At 36.8% G+C, this 23,416-nt stretch overlaps 1 protein-coding gene across 10 annotated transcripts in view; it reads left to right on the top strand.

Moving 5' to 3' along the window:
- LOC149787273 (FH1/FH2 domain-containing protein 3-like) overlaps nt 1-23,416 on the top strand; it is a 411,067-nt gene that overhangs the window by 214,256 nt on the left and 173,395 nt on the right. The window lies entirely within an intron of this gene.

The raw sequence follows: 23,416 nt of genomic DNA, 5'->3' as shown, positions 1-23,416 counted from the left end.
CACATGGCTGAAAAGAAGTGGCTGCCAATAGCGCTGCTACGGTATATGATTGATTGTAGCATGCTAGTTTCGTTGATTGTCAGTGACGCGATTATATCATACCGGGCACAGACTGAAGTCTGGTTACCAGAACCGGAGCGTCTAGATAGCATAATTGACGAGTCCAGAAAAAACATTGATGCCGACGAGGAATATATCATCGAATGGTCCAGGAGGATATTTAACCAACGAAACCGCGAGGCAAAAGATCTCGGTAGAAGAATAATTGGTAAGTTCACACAAGGTGGAAAAAACCACGACTACAAACGATATTGCTCACGGCTGATTATAGATGACGCAGAATATGATTTCGTAATCAAGGACGCAGTGGCAAAAAATAGATACGTGAACTGCAAAACAGCTTTCTTGTCCAATGGAACGAGGTTGGGTACAGTTGTTACCTACAGCGATGGAGACAGCCCGGCGTATCCACATTTGAGGGCGTCTATGCTGGGTTATGCCGCTATCAATTTATTCTCGATGATAAATAGATTTCCAGATACCGCGGTTAGAGTAGCCGTTGATTCATTTTATATTGACGTAGCGTATAAGGGAAACGTAGCCGAGTTTACTAGTCCGGACGAGAGTTGGGGTACATGGAGAATTAAAAATGAAATACGACGCGATTATTCCCCGTCAGCAGATGTCACCGTTGAAAACAATTACTTACGCGGTGATAATTTATCAGAATGGTCTAATGCACCACCGTGTTCTGATCCAATTTGTAGATACAAAACAGTTTATTTAAGCGGCTGTGGCGGGTCAGGAAAGACGACTCGGGCAATTGAATTATTTCGAACGCGGGCAAGTATAATCGTGCTTACACCGACCCATAGACTAGCGCGAGAGATAAAACAACGAAATGTTGACGCCGTTACTTATCACAGCTTTTTTCGATACAGCGGCGGTGAGTGGACTCCTGATCGAATGGGCGAAAAATTTATTCCTGAGGTTATCATCTGGGATGAGATATGTACTGTTTCGTTAGATACTTTACAAATGTTTCTTGAGTGGTTGCTGCGCGCGAATACAGCGGTAATCATGTGTGGCGACCATGGCCAACCACCACCATTTGTCGGCGAGGGTCCACATGATTGGTTAAAGGGTTTTGTGGACTATTATGAAGAAACCGATACTGATTACCGAGCACTTGATGAACAACTGCGCGAGGTTAAAAAATTAATCAGATTACAGCCGGATAGAGTTCAATGTGAAATAATCCGCGAGGTGATTCCGGAAACTCCGTTAAATGAATTCTGGGAAACATGGAGACCAAACGATTTGATTGTAGCGAGTAGAAAGATAGTCAGAGACACACTTCAGCGGAAGTTGTTTACGTTGCATAAGGAAAAGTTTCCAACGCGCCCAGTGCCGTTATGTTATAGACCCGCGGATACACGGCGGCAGAACATTGAAGTTGAAATCCCGGGCCCGACAGAAAAACAAATTCTCGTGCTGAATGATATCGTGCTCGTTGATATCAGCGTCATCGAGGACGCGCTACGTGCTGATAAATCCCCGTGGATGCTAGGATACGCAACAACAATACATTCCTCGCAGGGACTAACCATCACGGACACAATTGTTTGGATAGTTGATAATCGCATCGAATGGTCGAATCTAGTCTATCTTGCAGTGTCCAGAGAACGAAGGATAAATCAGCTTCGAAGAATTGTTATTGACGGAGCCGGTGACGAAGCCGGCGACAAAGTCACCATCGATGCAAGCGTCATTGATAGAAAACTCTCGGGTTACCGCCAACAGGATAAAAAAAAACAGCGGCGTTTTGATATTGATGCCGAATTAATAATCTCGCTACGACAACAACAGAATAATCACTGCGCGAGTTGTAATTGTGTAATGCGCTGGCGTTATTCGGATAAAGACGCTCGCCAATTTACCGTGGACAGGATCGATAACAGTCTCGGTCATGTCAAAAACAATGTAAGGTTGACCTGTCTTGAGTGCAATAGACGCAACGGCGCTAGTTAAGACCACGTGGGGGCAATTGAGTATCGTTAGGTATCACTTGTAGTTGCTCGCGTGTAAATCCGCGCTGAGGAGCAGTCGAATCCAGTCTGTAGATCGGTGGTCTACCAGTTGATCGTGTTATCGTTGATATGTTATGTGTGGTAACACTCCAAATAGGATCAGTAGCTCTTTTTTTACCGCCTTCAAGCTCTCCTGGTTCATATAGATATCTAACAGTGACATCGCCAAGAATCGGCTTGGAAACGCTATTTATTTTTGATTTTCCGGGTATATACTCGTATTTAATCGCGTCGCTGGGCTTCATGTTAATTGATCGGGTAATCTCGTTATTTAACGCTGCGATTACACCTGGCAACCTTTTAACCCATTCACGAGATCGTTTTTCTTGGATAAATTCCTTCGCGTATTGATATCCAAATAACCGTTCAGCGACAGTCCGATTGAATCGTTCAACAATTGCCTGATCACGATGTAGCGCAGTATGACCTCGTCGTACCGCGACGCTATGATGTTTCAGCGTTGATAAAACAGCGCCGCGAAATTCACTACCAGGATCAACTTGTAATAGATTTGGCCAGCGCAGAGGGCCTCTTCGATAAATTCTTTCAAACGCACCGGCTACTTCAGTTGCTGACTTTGTTTTTAACGGCTCCGCTTGTTTGTATCGACTCGCAACATCAACTACGGTTAGCGCGTATTTGTAACCGTTGTCATGCGGCAGAAATAGTATATCAGCCTGATGAACTTCATTAGGTACGCTGACATCAAAGCGAGAGAAGTTGATTTGTTTAGGCGGTGGTAGATAAATTTGCCATATAGCCTGTTTGGATAACCAATTAGCCGCAGTGGCCCTCGTTACTTTTGCAGCGCTTGCAAGCTTACCAATTGCGGCCTTCCCCTTCCAGTATCCTCTCGGAGAATAATAGATGGATTCCATGTTGTTATTATAAACGCTATCGTTTTCAATTACCAGCGCCAGAAGCTCCGCTTCCAATCATTAATTTACCTTTCATAGCCGATTTTACCAACCATGAGGCCAATTTTTCTTTGACGGATTTATCAGGAATAGCATTTAGCGCGTGAATTAATTTTACATCCGCGATATGACGCTGTTGCAGATCGCTACTTTTGTAAGCAACATCATGAGCATGACACGCCTTATCGATAGCGTTTATTGGATACTCACCGGGTTTGGGCTGATTTTGATCATCGAGTCTAATATCTAATCGTGTTCCGGGGCCACAGTAGTTATATCCTGGGAGGTGTTTTTCTCCTGGATACTTTGCCCACGGGGTTCCGGGGAGTTTTGCCAATTTGGCTGCAATATCACCTCCTCGCTTTTTTTTAAAACATCCCCGGGTTTAATAGAAATAAATCTAAATTTCTTTGTACCGCATTGTACGCACTTACCAGTAAGCGCCGATCTGTTATTTCTTGTTGTAACGGTTGTCATATCATTTGTGCCAGTACGCACTCTGCACTTCACACAATATAGATCCATAATTTATGTATAGAGATATGAATATAATTGATTTTTCGGCGACTAAAACAAGAGAACCAGTTAAGCATGTTGCAGCGTTACCAAACTCGATCCGGATGATTATCATCGGACCATCTGGATCCGGCAAGACGCAATTGTTACTCAATTTAATAATGAGATGGATGAAGTGGGATAAGTTGTATTTGGTTGCTCCTAGCGTAGATGATCAACGATGCTACGAGGTGTTGAAAGATTTCAACGAGAATGCATCAGCGATCGCTAAAAAAAATGTTATTGAGTTTATTACGGATATCAATGATGCACCGGGTATTGATGATATTGATGGCGACGTTAACAATCTAGTCGTGTACGATGATGTTATGTTAGACAATCAAAAAAACCCAGCTAGGATATTTTCCAGAGGCAGGCATAAAAACACTGACGTGATATATGTCACTCAACGATACACTCAGATTCCAAAAGTAATTAGAGACAACTGTAATATTCTTGCTGTGTTCAACGGCGTTGATACACACACGCTACGAAATATTTGGCAGACATGGTGCGGCGGTGACATGGACTTTAATGTTTTTCGAAACTTTTTTAGTCATGCTCAGTCAACCCCACATGGATTTGTAACGATAAATTTACATGATCCTCGGACACGATATCGTATCGGACTTGACCAAATATTCGGTTAGTTGTAAATAATTTTCATTGTAAATAACCACTTAGCAGCAGAGGGGGCAATGACATCGACGCGGTCATCGATGTGCTTACCGGACGCTGACGACGCTGGGGATCGACGCGCAGAAGGTGTTAATTAAACCAAATGACGATTGGACGATCCCCCAACGACGTCGTCGTTTTTTTTTTACCAGGCGCTGACGACACTAGATCGTTGAGTTGCAGAAAGTAATAATTAAGCAAAATAACGATTGGACAAAATGTCCGATTCGCCCCCTCTGCTGCTACTTGTGATGTAATATAAGATAAAGTCATAGTGTCTGAGGATTCTGAATGCAAAGTCATTTCAGTGTACTGTTAACTTGTGATGTAATGTAAGGTAAAGGCATAGTGTCTGAGGATTCTGAATGCAAAGTCATTTCAGTTTACTGTTCACTTGTGACATAATATAAGGTAAAGGCATAGTGTCTGAGGATTCTGAATGAAAAGTCATTTTGGTTTATTGCTCACTTGTGGCATAATGTAAGGTAAAGACATAGTGTCTGAAGATTCTGATTTCATTTGAAGTCATTTCAGTTTGCTACTCAGTGGGCCCATGAAATAAAATAAATATTCTTTTGTTGTGATAGATTCAATATTAAATGTATAAAACTAATTAAATAATTTAAATCTTTTGTTCACCAAAGATCAAAAAGATAGAAATTATTCAACTCATTTTGTACATCAGTTTTATTTAAATTTAGCACTAGTGCATGATTCAGTATTTATGTTTGCCACAATATGCAACCAATACCAAACTACCTAGCATGACTTCAAAGTTCTTATTATAAGATCTTAGATCAGGAATGTTACAGAATTTTAGCTGATACAAAGTCTTGTTATCAGTGATTTGTAGGCAGGTGTAGACTTAATGTTTTATGTAGGTAGATAGGCTACACTTTAGTTTTGTATAACTTGGATATACATCTTTGGAAGGAAACATTTTAAGGTGAAGAGAGAACAAAAGTGTAAACTTATACTTTGTTTTGTTTTAACATTTAAATTTTCATATAAGTGAACATAGTCTGACCGAGAAGAGACTACTATCTTAGCCTTGTCAGATGACTGATCTTTTCATGGATATGGAAGCCATTGCCTCACTTGATCAGAAATAAATCACCATTCAGTTTGGCCATAAACATTACAAAGATATGAGCAAATTCTTAAACTCTAATTTTTAGGTCTACCTGTTTTATACTAGAAGAGTTTTGGCGATGGCTTGTCATCCATCTATTGGCACAAGTTTGTTATCATTACTCCTACTAAACTACTTGGAAGATTGCCATGAAACTTTAAACACACATTCATCCCTCAGTCTAGTTGGTCCAAGATGAAAATGATGTTACTCTGACATCCATTGTGGCCATCTTCGAAATCTTTTTGTCACTATAGCTTCTGAATTGGTTGTGTCAAATTAAGGTTTTCACTGGAAGAATTCTTATGATGTCTAGTAGTCAAATTGGTGCCAACCTTACAGGCCACCATAGCAGCCAGCTTGAAAATCTTATTATTGCTATTCCTCCAGACATGGGGTTTTCACCAGAAGATTACTTGTGTTGTATGGTTAGCCCAAAATGAAACTGTACTCCACCTTGACGAGTGGTCATATCAACATGTGTTTTAGGAAAGAGTTCTTAAATTGTACTAGACTGAAATCCAGTTTGGCCAATATGACTTAAAACACCTCCTAAATCGGTCTTATCAGTATGTGGTTTATACTGATAGACTTGTCTAAATTTGTGATCACCTTATAACTATACTACAGGGCTTCCGATAATGCACAAATGTGCATCCCTAGCACAATAAAATTATAAATGACACATTAAAACCCCAGTCCAAGAGTCCCGTAGGATGCAATAAAAAATGCTGACCAAGTTGATTTCCAGCTTGAAGAAAAGGTCAAGATTTCTCAAAACAGAGGACTCGAGGATTTTTTATGCCATTTGTTGGGGTCATGCTTATTAATTATGCATTGTGTTCATTTCTGAGTGTAGCTGATTAGGTATAGCGCCTGTGATCTTGAAAGGATGATGCACTAAGAATTCAAATTAAATGAGAAGATTAACCCAATGATATTAAATATTATTACATTTGTTGCTTTCACTTCAAGACTTGGACAAAATGTCATTTGCAAATTTGGATAAGTATTTATTGGGTTAAACACAGACATGCCAGGCATTGTGCTTTTGTCATAATAATTATGCTTTGTTTTCAACAAATTACGTTTCATGTTCTCCAGCATATGGATTACGCTGTTTTGATAAATAAAAAATAATAAAAAAATAAAAATCAGTAAAAGTTGTTTTTATCATTTTTTGTATTATCTCTTTAATTCCACTCATATAAATTTGAGAATCTGCTTTAGAAACATCTCAGCTGCATAAGAATTTTCTTTGTTTTATATTTATAGCCACTGTATATGATCCATTTTATTTCCAAGAAAACAGAAGGGTTTCGTCAATTTGAACTTAGTCTCGCAGATTTATTATATTCATAATAAAATTAGGTGGTGGAGCAGTCTATGATTTTATAGAAAATGGCACCAGATTATAAGCAAGCTGATTTAAGGTGTGATTTGTGGATGTTATATGAAGGAAAATGTTTGAGCAGATGGATCTTGCAAACTTCAAAACATGTCAGATCAGAAAAAAGGACAAATCAACATCGTTTTACAAACTTTAAAAGAAGAATATGAGAATAATATAATACAGCACTCAGGATTGAGCATATGAATGCTCATTTCAAAATTTAAAATCAAATTCACAATCATCCAGTTCTGTAATTAAGATGCCTCACCCGATACTTTTGTTTTGGAGGGTGCAATGTATTGCTGTCTAAAAAATGGTCTTGTGTAGTGTATTCTCAAGTTGACTGACAGGATAACCATTTTAATACATGAATATTTAAAGAATTACAAATAAATAAAACTGACAAGGTTTTGTGGCTATTTATTCCTGGCATTATAATGGACATTTATCAACTTAATGTATGCCCAACATGCGAGGGGACTGCAACTATTGCTGGTGGAACTTCTAAACTTCTATTCTCACCAAAATTCTAGTGAGACCTCTCTCTCTTTCTCTCACACACACACACACAAACACATAGACACAGAACTTACTGTAAAAACTATAAAGTGGGACCCTTTAACATCTTGTAAGGACCCTATAAAATTCAAATGTGGGGGTACTAGGAACTCCATAAAATGTCAGTGTAATGGAAGCCCTGTGCTGTTTGTGTGAGAGTGATGTATGTGTATATATATATATATATAGAGAGAGAGAGAGAGAGAGAGAGAGAGAGAGACACACACACACACACACACACACACAGAGGTGTACAAGATGAATTTGACCAGAGGTATGGATAGAACTGTGTGACACATGATTTGTACCTCTTTCATCCTTCATTCAGTCCCATATTATCCCAGATGCATAAAGGTAAAAATGGTTTTCTCCACATTCATTGCTCTGCTTTGTACCAAAGACTGTCAGCAACTAGCATCTGGTTTGCCCTCAAGAGTTATTACATTTTATGAAATTAAATAGAAATATTAAATTTCAACAGATATTGTCATATTGACATAGAATGCAGTTGATGGTACAAAATCTTTGCTTTAAGCACGATAGTTTGGCTTATTTTCAATAACTGACAAATATAATGACCAAAACAAAATCTCACATGTGTCAGCATCAGCAGAGTTTATTTTTGAGCTGTTGCTGTCTTCCTTGCATGTTGAGGCATTGTGCATATCTGAAATCCGCTTTTCTTTTAGAGTGCAACAGCTGTTCTATACATTATAATTAACAATTCCTTCATTATGATGCTAGACACGTGACCCACATAGTCAACAGTACTGGAGAGTGATACTGTCTTGTAGCAAAGTACATTATACATATAATGTTAATGTTATTTAGTAGAATAAAAGAACTGTATTTTAATGAATGTACTACAGTGAGGGAATGCTGTATTGCCCATACATGTACATACAACAGAATTAGGATATTAAAAATTAATCGTATAGGGACAAATTTTGTACATTGAATTTAATTTTGAGTTGATTCTGGATGGTTTTCTTCTTAGACATGTTTAGGTTACATACTCATATAATTAAGGTGTTAGACATAAAGGATGAACATGTAGAACCTAACAGGTGTCTGGGTAATAATAGTTCTATTCTGCCAGCCTCCTCAAGGATGGGTTAAGATGCTGGTAACAGTTCACATACATTTGCATACAAGTTGAATCCAACTGCACACAGCATAGACTGTGTCTGCTGTCCTGTGATGTGCTGTCAGATCTGGGTCCATGCTGTTTGGTAGGATTCATTAGTAGGACAAACAATGACCCTGATCTACAGGCGCATTATGCAGTGGTAGATCTCAGGGTACATATGTGCAGTTGGACCTGACTTGTATGTGGGTGTATGAGGTAAGCTGTCAGTTTGCATTCACAACATCAGCAGGATAATCTTCATCATATAGTGTATTTGTATACTTACACCAGATGGCTCTGAGATGCAGGCAGCATGTTCTGTTTACATGACATGTCATTTATAGCCCATGTCCTCTCAAGAGCTAATGGAAAAGCCATTTTTCAGCAAGATACATTACTTTTAAAATGGTTGCTTTTATAGGTGGCAGGTTTTGCATCAATTTTTCAGTGTTAAAAGCATTAAATGGTATTAGGAAGTAAATGATATATTTTTAGGGTGCGATGTTGCTGATATATGTGTATCAGTTATGAATTCTCAGAGACTTTGATGTTGATTTCTTCCAGTCATTAAATAACCTGTCTTTTATAATATAGTAGTGTATATCTTAATCACCTTTGCAATTAAAAATGATTGTGGATTGGAAAAAGACATTTACAGACCAATGCCAAGTTTCTATTGAATTAGAGGCACCTTGCACTTTCATAAAATGTTTTTAGGTGGCATACATGTGTGGCAAGTCATGCGCAGCATGTGCTTGTGTACAGGTCATCTCTAACTGCAGACTGCATAGAGCCAGGTCTGCCATCACATAATGCACCAGGAGATCAGGGTCTTTGCAGTTTCCTATGTCTCATCAGTTGAACAAACAACATAGACCCTGATCTGTGGATGAATTATGCAACAGCAGTGAAGGGGCTGTGTTGCTTAAGCTAGCCCTGATTTATATACAAGTACATATATGGTATATGTCAGTTTATAATTTTTCCATTCAGGTAAAATTGCCAAGTACATGTACATGTACATATGTTATCCAGGTAAAACTGTATTGTAATCATTACTTGCTATAAATTTGGGTTATATAAGGTTTACTTATCAGATGTCTGCATCTTGTAGTAAAGATAAAAATGTTACACAGTTTCAGTTATATGATAAGATTACAGTTGAAAAGTTAAAAAAAGAAACAAATTTATAGTCAGAGCTGACTATATTTGAATGAGCAGTTTAGGGTCAATTCTAGAACGGGAAATATATGGGGAGGGGCAGGGTATTCACCCCTACATTTGAAAAAAAGGGGATTTTTCTGAATATAGGATGGATGTAATGAAGAAATAAATGCTCATGTTGAAAATATTATAGATGATTTTCAAGCATTTTAATACAGTTAATTTTTTGGGTGTATTTTTTTCTAAATATGCATGAATTCCACAGTCCTAGAATAGACTCTGAACATTAACAATTTTTACAATAAATAAAAACTATTATATCCATTTTATATGAAAGTCATATCCATATGTTGTGTCATAAACTGTATATTGGTGAACAGATTTAGGAACCAAGGAAGGTTCATGTTGATTTGTTTTACGCAGCCTTGATGTGCAGATTGGACAAATTTGTTATAAGTGTCTCATATTTTTATATATAATTTAGTTTGCTTTTATAAGATGAGCACATTTTCTTTTATATCTATGATTTATATCCATTAAATAATGAATATTAATATTCTTTTATATGAAATACATCCATTAAATAATCAATATTACTTGCAATTTTCTTTGATATTAGGAGAAGACCAAGGTAGGTTGACTGATGCCTGATGCCCAACACCAGATTATAATCACCTCTTGTCAGTGATTCTAGCAGCACCTGTCTCTTAGTAGCTATCAGATATTCTTCACTCTGAATTAAGAATTGCTTAACAAGTTAAGATAACATTTTAATTACATAATGGATTTTTATTTTCTTTAAGTAGTGAGATTACTTAGAATCGCCCAGACCATAAAAACTGTTATTTATTTGGTGAATGATAATATAATAATGGACACTTGTCAGGGAACCACAAAATTATGCCCTTTGATGAACAGGTTCCTCTATTTAGATGTCATAGCTGTAAGTTGTATGAAGAAAAGGGTTCATAAATGATGTTTATTGTGTATATGGAGATTATGTAAGTGATTTTTAAAAAAGTATTTAGTGTATCTAATACTCCCATAGATCTAATCTGGACCCTTACATTTTCTGGAGGGGTCCTGAGAGGATGAGTGGTCTAAAATGCTCACCATTCTAGATCACTGCCATCTCACTTCTGTCAGCATGAGTTTCAGTCTCAGGCTTGGCTAACATGGGCACATGAGAAAGCTTGCTAGTAGCTTCTTGTGGGGCGGTGGTTCTTCCCAGGGTTTTCCAGGGTTCTTCCTCCACCATTTATACTATGTATAATGTATAGCCTATCTTGTGCTGAAAATGGTGTTATACTCTACAACAACAACATTTTCTAGACATTATTTACAAATTTGGTTCTAATTTTCTAGTACTTTCCCTACACCAAATATGCTTTTGTGACGAATGAAAAAACTCAACAGGTTGTGTAAACTTGCGTATGTTGTACCTTTTGTAAATCAGAGTTTTATGGGCCATAGAATTTCTCATCTGAAGACTTGATTGGATTATATGGAGAAATTTCTTTGTCAGAAGAGTGCTCTGGCGCTAAGTTATCTAAAGTGCTTTCACAGTCATTTGATTAATGAAGTATTTGTCTAAGTACATTTGTCTTGCCATGCTGATACTTTAACAGACAAGTCGTTGTAAATTGTCATGCATACACATGGCAGTTGAACCTTTCAAACTTTACCAAGACTAGCAGTCTAGTGAATCATTACTTGAGTAGATGTAAAAAATGGAGTTTAGACCCAACTCCAGGTTCTGGGCCCAAACTTCTCAGGGGACATTAAAAGTGTTGTCTTGCACCAGTTGGACTGGCCCAAAATGGATTGGGCCCACTTCCCCCTTGCTGGCCTGGATCTCTAAAGTTTTTTTTCACGGTGAGATCAGTGGCTAAAAACATGTCTTCTTAACGAGTGGAAGAGCTTACTTACCTTGCAGTAATTAGCTTCCATCTGTTTTCTGACATTAATTGTCACTCATTTATTTTTGTCACAGCTGTGACAGAATGACTGATAAATTCATCAGCAGCATTTTGTTTCAGATAATGGAAAAACCATACATTACTATATCCACACAGACTTCCATCTTATGACATGATGTATCAGTTGGATGTTGTTTACTCACGATCTGTAAAGGAATATCTATTCATCTACACACACTTTTATCGGGGCTTTCAGCGTGGGTTTTTGGAGATCTGAGAGCTGTTTTGAAAACTGACTTAGTTATCATGATGGGGATGATCGTGATGGGGATGACAGCAAGGCTTCCACGGATCAACCAGCTACCTCATGTGGTGAGCAGCTTGGTAATGACAGGGTATGAGACATTAACTGGCAGGTAACATGGTGCTGGATTTCAAGCCTCTATGATGATAGCAGCAAGATCATGCAAAAACTGTTGGCACCATGTCAACAGCCATGGTAGGCATGATGACAAATCCCAAGGTTATTGCTGCATCAGGATTTTAGTAAACAACATTCAAAGAAGTGAGGAACATGAAGCTGACAGCCTTCTTACTGCAAGAGATCCTTGATCTCAGTGCTGTGCTTCAAAGAAGACAAAGTGAGATAATAATCTCTCTCCAAGCTTACCGAGCTCGATAACCACATTGCTGTTTAAAAAACAAGGCTGGCCAATGTGGAAGGTGAAATGTCATGCCAGGAAATATGAAATCACATTCAACAGGTAGAAGGTAGGCAATGACTAGGGCTGCCAGAACCAGCAGAGAACAGAGAAGCCCTTTGAAGCCAAATTTCCTGGATGAACAAAATGCTCCACAAGGATATAGCCCTTGATGGGCAGCTATGAATGCTCTTTTGTGAGCATGGAGTTGCAGTCACATTGATCCACCATTGGTAATTTGCCTTATCATCAGCACAGTCATTATTGTGATCACAAGTGGTACATGGTAACGTGCCGCCTCTCATCACTTATTTACCTGAACCTGCCCCCCCCCCCCCCATTTCTCATGAACAGGAAAGAATGAGTTAAGATGCAGATGGAGTGACTGGCTGGAAAGCTGTGGCAGCACTTCCTAGCGTTATTGGGAGCATTTTGTCATTCCTGCTCAAGGCTGTTGGCAATGCCATTGGCTGGCTGGCCATAAACCTCATTGTCATTGTCATCGTAGCCTCATTCTTTGAATTATTACATCCACACATCAAACACATACAACAAGCACATGGACATTGTGCTAGCAGAGAAACCAAATAGTCACAAGTCACACAGCATTACCACCAATGTTTTTGCTTGCTATTATAATGCTGTCAAGAGAATGGCAATTGCCTCATTTGCCATCACCCATATTGGGTATTGGACGTTGAACCTCAGCAGGTCATAATGGACCCATTATTTTCATATTGAGACCACTCTTTATTCCAGATGCCCATCTTATCCTACTTTTTGCAAAGGTTCATCTGCCTGTTTGCAGTTCATACTGGTCTACCTTAGAAGTGACCAAAAAGTCTAAAATCCAGACACAAAATCGGATTCCGACCACGGGCGAGTTTTGAGTAGAAAAAAATGGGTCCAAAAAAGGAGCTTTTTCCTCTGTATTTTGTAGTGCAACTAGAAATTCCAGATTATTTGGTATCATTCTATATCTGCATCTGTCTACCTTTCTATAATACCACCCACTTTAGTGTATCATACATGACCTTGACGCTACAGAGCTCGGCAGTAGGCTGCTACCTCCTGCCACATAAACTCGTCATCAGGGATTAATGTGGTAAGGAACTAATTATCTTCTGCAGTTTGTACCAGGGTCAAAGGCTGACCGGACTGGTCACACTGATTTTACTACTTTCTGCAGTTCAGCATTTTTTCAAGAATTGCAAGTAAATATTATCTGGCTGACACATTTTGTCAGAAATTAGAACATTCGTTGTGGATATAGCAATGTATAGTCTTTCCACTAGCAGAAACAAAATGTTGATGGTGTATTATTTGAGTCGTTGTGTTACAGATGTGACAAGAGTGTTGATGTGTGAAACTTAAAGTGAAAAAAATGATGGAAGATAATCACTGTGAAGTAAGTTGGTTCTCCTTAACCTGACACATGTTTTGTGCCACTGCTCCTCAGCTAAAGACACTTGAGACCTGATATAGTGTGATGGGGTGCTGGAGCTATTTTGGACCCATCCGGACAAAACTTTCAGCATTCCCTGAGGAGGTTTGGGCCCAGCCCCTAGTTGGGAAGCTTGGTATAAAGTCATATTTTGGATCTTCCACTTGACAGTTACTGTATTTGTTCCCATGCAGTTACAGGGCTTGTGTGTCTGTCACATTATACCATGTCCTAACCAGTTGTAAGATCATTTCAGCTGGAGGCTTTACTATTTGTACTCAAAAGAAATGCTTATTACCATGTGAGGACAATTAAACGAGACAAGCAGATGAACATCAAAACTGAAAAAGTTTGCTCTTCTCCTGAGGAAAGTTTTATGGGACATGGAATAAAATACAATAATGCAGTATTCGTGTGATTTTATACTCTAGGCATAACACTGTTTACTCATATGCAATGATTGAATAGATGATTGTTAGACCTTTGAAAAATTTATTCCACTAATTATAATCAGTTTTTCTGGCCCTAACAGCTTTCTTTATCTTTTTACTGGCTGAAAGCATTAGATAATGGCAAGTAACCAGATCTGAAGACTTTTATTTCCCTGTTGCAACGCTGTATTTCTGACAGTCTGTTGCCTTTGTTCATAGTTTCCAGTCCTAAACTAGTACACAGAGAGGGCCAGCCCTAAACTAGTACAAGGAGAGGGCCAGTCCTAAACTAGTACACAGAGAGGGTCAGTCCTAAACTAGTACAAAGAGAGGGCCAGTCCTAAACTAGTACACAGAGGGCCAGTCCTAAACCAGTATACAGAGAGGGACAGTCCTGAACTAGTACACAAAAGAGGGACAGTCCTAAACTATTACACAGTATGCCAGTCCTAAACTAGTACAAAGAGAGGCCAGTCCTAAACTAGTACAGAGAGAGGGTCAGTCCTTAACTAGTATACCAAGGGCCAGTCCTAAATAAGTACAAAGAGAGGGTCAGTCCTAAACTAGTACACAGAAAGGGCCAGTCCTAAATTAGTACACAGAGAGGGCCAGTCCTAAACTAGTACACAGAGAGGGCCAGTCCTAAACTAGTACACAGAGGGGGCCAATATGATTTTGCATTCAGTACATTAAGTCTTGAACTATTCTTCCATTTCTGTAGACAGCTTTTATCTGTTCTTATAAGTTAATGATAGTTAATGATAGATGCATATATATGAAGATGGGATGCTGCTTGGATGACTGACAAAGGTGCTCCATATGTATAGACCACCTAGTACTCATAGAATGAAAAGGTGCTCCATATATATATAGACTGCCCATATGCAGTACCCATAGAATTAGTATACTATATACACCAAGCATATCTTGAAACATTACAGGTTCCATCCTCATGTCCCTTCAAGTTTGTGTGATCAGAATGTATGCTTTATAATCTTTATAACATTTTGAGTGAGTGACAGAAAATGTACTACTTGCTAGCAAAATATTGCTGCCTGACAAGGGATATTCACACTTGACATTTAGGGACTGCCAGATGAGGGATTTTCACACCTTTGAGGTTTGGAGACTGACAGACGAGGGATTTTCACTTTTGACATTTAGGGGCTGCCAGATGAGGGATTTTCACACCTGGACCTTTACCTTTCTGTCTTTTTTAAGAAACATGTCTGTTAATAATATTAAAACATTTACAGTTTTTGTGAGAAACCATCCTGAGATTCCGGAACCAAAATATAACACCTGAATAATACACAGCACCCAACTGGCATTACTGCAGATCAGTATGCACAGTAAACATTCCATTTTTCCCCCTCACTTCAAGAATGCACCATTGTGTGTGTGTGTGTATATATATATATATATATATATATATATATATATATATATATATATATATATTCCCAAATACAATCTGCTTGAAACTATGATGAAAGTAAGAAACATTTGCTGTCTTTTTTACATTTACTGACCACTATATTATAAATTACCCAACATATTCACTTGGATGTCAAGTCCAACTGCAAACAACATTGACCCTGATCTGCCATTGCATAATGTCCTGGCAGTTCATGGTCCATGCTGTATTCAATTGGACAAAAGAATGAAAATGTGCATTATAGTTAAGTGAATGTTCAAGTGTCTTTTATTTTATTTTTCCTAGACAAGATAGAATTTACCAGCTATCTATTTAATAACTATCATGAATGCAAGTCATCCATATCTCCAGTTTCTGGTTATATCCAAAACACTCATTTTTGAATGCTTACATTGGTTTTGTTGCCTGTTGAATAGTGATAGCAGTGTATGCTAAATCCCCTACTATAGTTATTCCATTACACATCAAGAACTACAGTAACCCCCTTGATAATTATATATATAGTTCACTTTATTAATGTGCATACTGGGGTTTTCCAATAATATATTATCATACTTTAATTATGGTAGGGGTTGGGAGCTCCTTAGAACTGCTCTGCCTGATCTTGTATTGAGTATGTCGGATAAATTTATCTAGGAGTACAGTGTATCTTTTTGATTGTGAACATTGATCTTAGAATAGCTATATTTGTGATGGTAATTGGTATACCAAAACTAAACACTAGAAACTCGTCTTTAAAAGTATTTGACTTCAGAACCTGACGTCACTCATTTTGAAAACAACTTACTGGATGAGTACCAGTATTTATCAACACAGTTCTGTTTCAACCCAATTCTCAATTACTGTTTCTGATTTGAGACAGTGAAGTTGTATATTAGTATGGATCTATTAGCTTTGCAGTCATTAAGAATTTTCAGGAAAGTAGAATATAAAATCCAAGATGTTTAATGACAGAAAATACTATTCATCAAAAGTCTAAGCTCCATAATTTCATTTCATACTTCTTTCTCTTTCATGAAATTTAATTTTTAATTGGTGAGTATTTTGCCCTTTCAGTATTAATGTATTTGAAACTGTCAGAATGTCACTTGGCCTACTGTAATTTGTTAGTTGTCACTGTTTCTCAGAAATTCATAGCATTTGTTGCAAATTTTGTTTTTTTTTATTATACTGGCTTGCAACAAGCACTGGTATTCTGATCAGTAATTCACTATTCATAAAGCATGGTAACAAAGATAAGTTTTTTCATTCAATGTAAATTATTCAGCCAGCAAATCTGGCTCTACTTAAATGTACATAATGCAGGGTCTGTTCTAGGGTGTTCAGTTGCACTATTCACACTGATTGCAAACTACACTAAAATGTTAACCAATTCCTCTGAAATTATGTGTCATATTTAAAGCTCAACCTTTATGATTAAAAAGTTTTGAAGTCTTCTTCAAATAAAAGTGAAAACTTCACTTCAAAATGTTCAGTTTTAGAACAGACCCTGCAGAATACACCAGAAAATATGGCGTACACCAATTCCAGTACTTTAACTATTAGATTGGAGTATAATTGCTATAAATGGTCAAGAAGTAAACTATTTGAGTTGTTACGAACATAATGCATTGCATATCTTGTGAAAAAAGATGCACGTTACAAGCCAGTCAGGAACATCAAGTTGTCTTCATTGTAAATTATGGAATGCTGTACCATGCTCATTCTTTCTGCAAGTCACAGACTTCATAGGATTTGTAACAAGTAGAGGTATAAATATACTAATTTGTAGATATATCTAACTATTGTGGAAACGACTTAGACCCTGATCTGGTATTGCATACTACACTAGCAGGTTATGGTTGATGTTGTTTGATCATTTGGCCTAACAAACTGCATCGATCAAGATTTGCAAGCACATTGTGTGATGACAAATCAGGATTGGCCAGCACATGATGTGATGACAAATCAGGATTGTCTAGCACATGGTGTGATGACAAATCAGGATTGGCCAGCACATGGTGTGATGACAAATCAGGATTGTCCAGCACATGATGTGATGACAAATCAGGATTGTCCAGCACATGATGTGATGACAAATCAGGATTGTCTAGCAAATGGTGTGATGACAAATCAGGATTGTCCAGCATATGGTGTGATGACAAATCAGGATTGTCCAGCACATGATGTAATGACAAATCAGGATTGTCTAGCACATGGTGTGATGACAAATCAGGATTGGCCAGCACATGATGTGATGACAAATCAGGGTCTTTGCATTTTCTAGCTTGAACTGAAAGTGTTGCATCGGATTGGATGTATATTTAATCCATACAGTAGATGCTTTGGTCACTGTGCTGGTAATAAGCTATAAAAATGAGGATCATTTAAAAATTATATGATTTTAAGGCTGCAATGTTAACCAAAATGTAAACATGGTCTAAAATAATTAAATAATGCCTTTTATTGGAAATGATGAGAAAATTGAAGCTTGGCTATTGCTTTACTTGTTAGACTTGGTGAACAGCTGACAGCTTTATAATTTGCATATCATACTTCAGGCAACTTTTTGTTTTCTGCTCTTTCACCTCTTATGACAACAGGATTCAGTTTTGTAAGACCTGTTTATTGACTGTATATGATAGTTTCAGTAAAACAACCCAAAGGATTTTGGTGATTCTGTTTCCTACTGTAATGTGTATGTACATGATGAAAAGATTGATAATGGAACCAAGTGCAGTGCCTGACACAGCATGAGATGTTTTTTTTTTTACGATCATCAGTGACTTTTGAACTGGTAGATTCTTGCAAACTTGGAATGGCCTTTCCTTAAGATGTTACTAATCAAAAGTTCTGTTAAATATATCTTGTTTAAAGTGGTAAATAATGTAGTGTCAAGAAATTTGTATCTACATAATCAGAAAAGCGGCATGACTTGTAATGCTGTATAATGTGCTTATTGGTTTATTCTCATCACCTTCTGCCTTTTTTCCTGGTGATGCCACATAATATGTGAAAATCATAGATAAACATACTTAAAGAAAGGAATTAGTCAAACTAACAATCCTCATAAGAAGAAATATATAATTATAATTTAATCTGTAGTTCCTGGGTCAGTGACAGCCATATGCATGTTCATTTATATGTTTACCAATTTTAAAATGTTTACCACCAGTAAATTAAACCAAGCCATTTACAAGTGTAAACATTGCAGCCTTATAAAATTTGTCATTTCTAAGTGTCCAGTTTTGACAGATAAATTTTAGTCTTCATGGACATAATGTCTGATTCTGACAACATGTTTAAACTAGACCAAAAATTTATTTTTCATTTTTGGGAATTCCTGTTCTGAAATTTGCAAGACATAAATTAAACAAATATCCAGCTTTGAAAAACCTTTGAAAGTCTGGTTGGAAAATTGCTAAAGACTTGTAAAATTTTATTGCAGGTATAAATTTATTGTCTTTACAAATTTAATTTTTTTTTTAGAATGAATGGAGTTTACTTCCTCCAGAGTTTTGTATTTTTGAAGGACAAAACTTTTAATGTGGCATTCTGTCTATTGCTGAATATGTGTAGTTGACTTGGCTGTAACTTTATTGTGATAAATTGTTGTAATATTAAACAGTGATAGCTTTCTGTCCATGTAAAAAGGCATGTCCAAAGAATTTATCTACATTTTAAATTATACGTACTTAAAATGTTATATATTGGGTACATGTATGTGTATAGTATACTGTATATAAATTAACAACTATGAAATGTCATATTCAAGTTTTAACTTTCCATATTTTTGGTAGGAAATGTCTTCACTGTAATATTATTGCATTGATCATACGGCTGTGTTCATTCATAATTCCATTTCTTTGGTTCAATTTTATTTGTGCAAGAGTGCACTGGATTTTTGACCTATCAACAGTATCTTTGCAGAACTGGTTTGCATTTTTTTTTTGCATCATGAATAACCATCATGAAACTAGGTCACAACAGTTTTGTCTTTAAATTTGTATATTTATTTCTGCACTTTTGTCTCTGTGGGATCTTTATTAAAGAGAGAGGGTTCTGTTTTTCTTGGTTAACTATACAGGTACCATCTACTGTATTTCCTCCACTTGCCATGGAAAACTAGATGATCATTAGTAAAGATACATGTTGGTAGCAGCTGTTGAAGCATCCAAATGGACATTTGGATAATGAACATACTCAAGACAACTTCTTTTCTTCATCTCCTAAAACCCAGGCTGATGTAGAGTAACATACACCACTCAGTAGAACAGAAAAACGGTTGTTTTAGGTTGAAATTAAATATTAAATATAATTTCAGTGATAAGCTTAATCTATCCTTGTTATGCTGCACATATTACTTTAATAATTAACGAGTAAAGTAAAGTAGTTTTATTAAGTGAATTTAGCTGAAATACTATTGTCAAGAACATACTCCTACATTCTCTGCATGACCATTATATCGTGTTGCATATTTCACATGTACAGGTATTCTTATGTTCATACCTTTCTACAGGTATTCTTATATTCATACGCCTCCTAGAGGTATTCATATGTTCATACCTTCCTACAGGTATTCTTATGTACATATGCCTCCTACAGGTATTCTTATGTTCATACCTTCCTACAGGTATTCTTATGTACATATGCCTCCTACAGGTATTCTTATGTTCATACCTTCCTACAGGTATTCTTATGTACATATGCCTCCTAGATGTATTCATATGTTCATACCTTCCTACAGGTATTCTTATGTTCTTACCTTTCTACAGATATTCTTATATTCATATGCCTCCTAGAGGTACATGTATTCATATGTTCATACCTTCCTACAGGTATTCTTAGGTACATATGCTTCCTACAGGTATTCTTATGTTCATATGTACCTTCCTACAGCTATTTCTGTGTTCATACTAAGGTTGGACTGGGCAGATATCAAACCTACAGCCCTTAGATTTTGTGATTATGCTTTTCATCCTGCTGAGCTCATATGGCTACCTTTGTCAGTGTCATTGCATGATATATGAAATTTCTGCTATGCACGAATTACATTGTGATGACATTTGCACAGCTATTTGCCATTATGCATTCATTCAAGAATATTATGTAATGTCAGTGAATAAAAGAAAATAACTTAATTCATAATTTCTTCAGGAATGAGACCCTTGAATTAATATAGATTGTTGTGGTTCATTGTTTACTTCTGAAAGATTTCAGATAGTGGTCAGCATGAAGTTTGTACTTTAAGCAGTTACATAAAGGATCCGTTTCCTGGAACCTGTTAGTACTTTCCAAGCCCATATCTACACTGTTTCTTTATCTTTATGGTGTTCCATTATTTATAGTTACCTTGCAATAAAGTCTTACCTTGTCTTGTCTAGTTTAGTCTTGTCTTGTCTTTAACCTGGTAATGTTTTTGTGCATCATTCTTTAGTTTCATCTTCATGGTTATGATGCTGATGCAGGTTTAGATACTTGCAGACAAGAAATATTTTTAAGTTGACATAATACATGTACCATATATTGCTCACATTTCAGTTTAAGTATGGCATTTGTAGGTTTTTTAATTTATATATGCCATATTTTCACAGTAAATCTTATGATTGTCCAAGATCAGTACACAAAGATAACATCATTGACTTTGATGGAGCCATAAATAAAAATGTACCTGTCTTTTCCAACTTTTTTTGACTAGATACATTTTTTTTGTGGAGTACTTCCAGTGACCTACTGTGGAGTTTTTTGTTAGATAAGCCCTTTTTGAAAAGAGGCAGCTTCTGCTCCGCAGTAGGAGAGCCTCCCATCATCATGTACAGTTTTGTACCATAAATATTCCCATCCTTGTAGCAGGTCTTAAATAGACTGTTTGCTTATAGATGTTGCATGGCACTACTGAAGGTCGTTATGTTGTTTGTCAGATGATCTCAGTAAATAGAAACTAGATCTTGATCTGTTTCTTTTCTTTATTATATTACGGACAAAAAGATTTGTAAACCATCCATTAAATAGATTCTGTAGCTCATGCATCAGTTTCCAATTTCTTTCTTGCAGTGATTTGCGTAAGTCATTACTTAATTGAAAAACCAACTGCTTTTATTGTTATGTTCTATGTTGCGGTGGAAGTTTGGTATGAAAGAAAATTGAAGATTTATTTATTACATGAGGTGGTGATATGGTTATTGCTAATGTCTATCCATCTGTCCTTAAACATGTTCATTTCCAGAGCACAACTCTGAAACCATTCAAGTTATTGAACTAAGCTTGGTACTCAACAGAGATAGATGCATGGAGGTGCCTTTTCATAATTTTCTGCATCACGTATTTTGCATGTTACCATGGAAAACAAAATGCAGCATAATTAGTATGTACATTAAAAGTAGTCGACTTGAGGGTGCTAGGGTAAACAATGTAAAAGTTGAGAGTGCTGGACCATAGTGTACTTTCAGTTAAGTCCATATTGTAAACTGCATTGGGGTTATGTCATCTTTTGAGGACTTTTGTTGAGCTGAGTACCTACATATGGTATTTTGGAGCAGTTGCAGCAGTGTTATCTTTGTCCAGTCTGCCAATTACAATCTAGATTTGAGACAGGTTTTATTGAAACATCAGAGTTTCCATTTGTCTAATTGAGCAGCTTTACCAAGGTCTTGAAAAGGCCTAGAAAACTGACCAAAATATATAGATGGTCCTTTGTGCTGGGTCTATTCTAGGACTGAAAATGTAGGGGGTAACCCCTGCCCCCTTTGAAAAAAACAAGTGAATTTTCTGAATACAGGATTGAAGAAATTAAGGTAGGGCTTGAAAATATTTTAAATTTTTTTGTGTGCAGTCAGTTAATTTTTTGGTGTGATTTTTTTCCTTCTTCAGAAATAAGCATGAATTGTGCAATTATTTATCCAAGAATAGACCCAGTTCGGGAGATGAGTGCATGTGCTTGTTTTTCTAGTAAAGAGATGAGGCTGTGTGTAATGCATGGAGTTAGACATATACTGAGAATCTTCAGAGCATTTCACATGAAAGTTTGAATCTACACTGTTAGTTGTATTATTATTATCAATTCTCCTGTCTTTTTTATGCATTCTCTTCCTAAATAATCTTTAAGTTAGAAAATGTGTATCCTGTATCTTGTATTCTAATGCTGTACCTTGATTCAATTTTCCTGAATTTAGAGTTAAAGACTGTCCTATTTTTACATGGCTGTTTTAAGTTGATCAGTTAAGTTATGGTGTTGTCCACCCATAACATTTACTTGTCCAGCCCATAACTTTATAATGGTTGGAGAGATTTTAATGAAACTTTGCACAAACTTGTTTATTGACCAGACACTTTAGTATACTATTGATGTGCCCATGCCTCAAGTTCAGTGTCACAGCAAGGGAAAATGTAATTCTATGACTTGTATCCTTGTTCAGAGTATAACTTTGGAATCACTGTTGATATTTTAAAGAAAATGTATATTGTGACTAGATAGTATGTTAAATACAATAGCCTTGACCCCAACTTCTAGGTCACAACAAAGAAGAATTTGATTGTGCGACTTGTGCACATCATTGTTTGTGGTATAACATTTGAACCAATAAAGTTAATTTAATAAAACTTACTGGTAACCAGTTATGCATCATAACTGGGTACATATACCATAAAGATACCCCCTGCATCAAGGTCAAGGCCATGGCACAGGAAAATATTAATTCACTGACCTCTATCTATATATGGAAATAACTTTTGAATCATTGAAGATCTTTTAATGAAAGATTTGCCTTTCATTTGTACAGCATACTAATTTGAGAGCATCTTGCATTTTCAGTAATATGGTTTGCTTCTGTGTCAAAGTAAGGGGAATATAAGGCAGTGGGATGTTTTGTTTTGTTAGTAGGGGAAAGGT

This window comes from Sinohyriopsis cumingii, chromosome 12 (assembly GCF_028554795.1).
Source record: "Sinohyriopsis cumingii isolate HCF-2022 chromosome 12, ASM2855479v2, whole genome shotgun sequence".
NCBI classification, from domain to species: Eukaryota; Metazoa; Mollusca; class Bivalvia; order Unionida; family Unionidae; genus Sinohyriopsis; species Sinohyriopsis cumingii.
The sequence above is the reverse complement of the archived record's forward strand: the minus strand, read 5'-3'. Positions and strand labels throughout refer to the sequence as shown.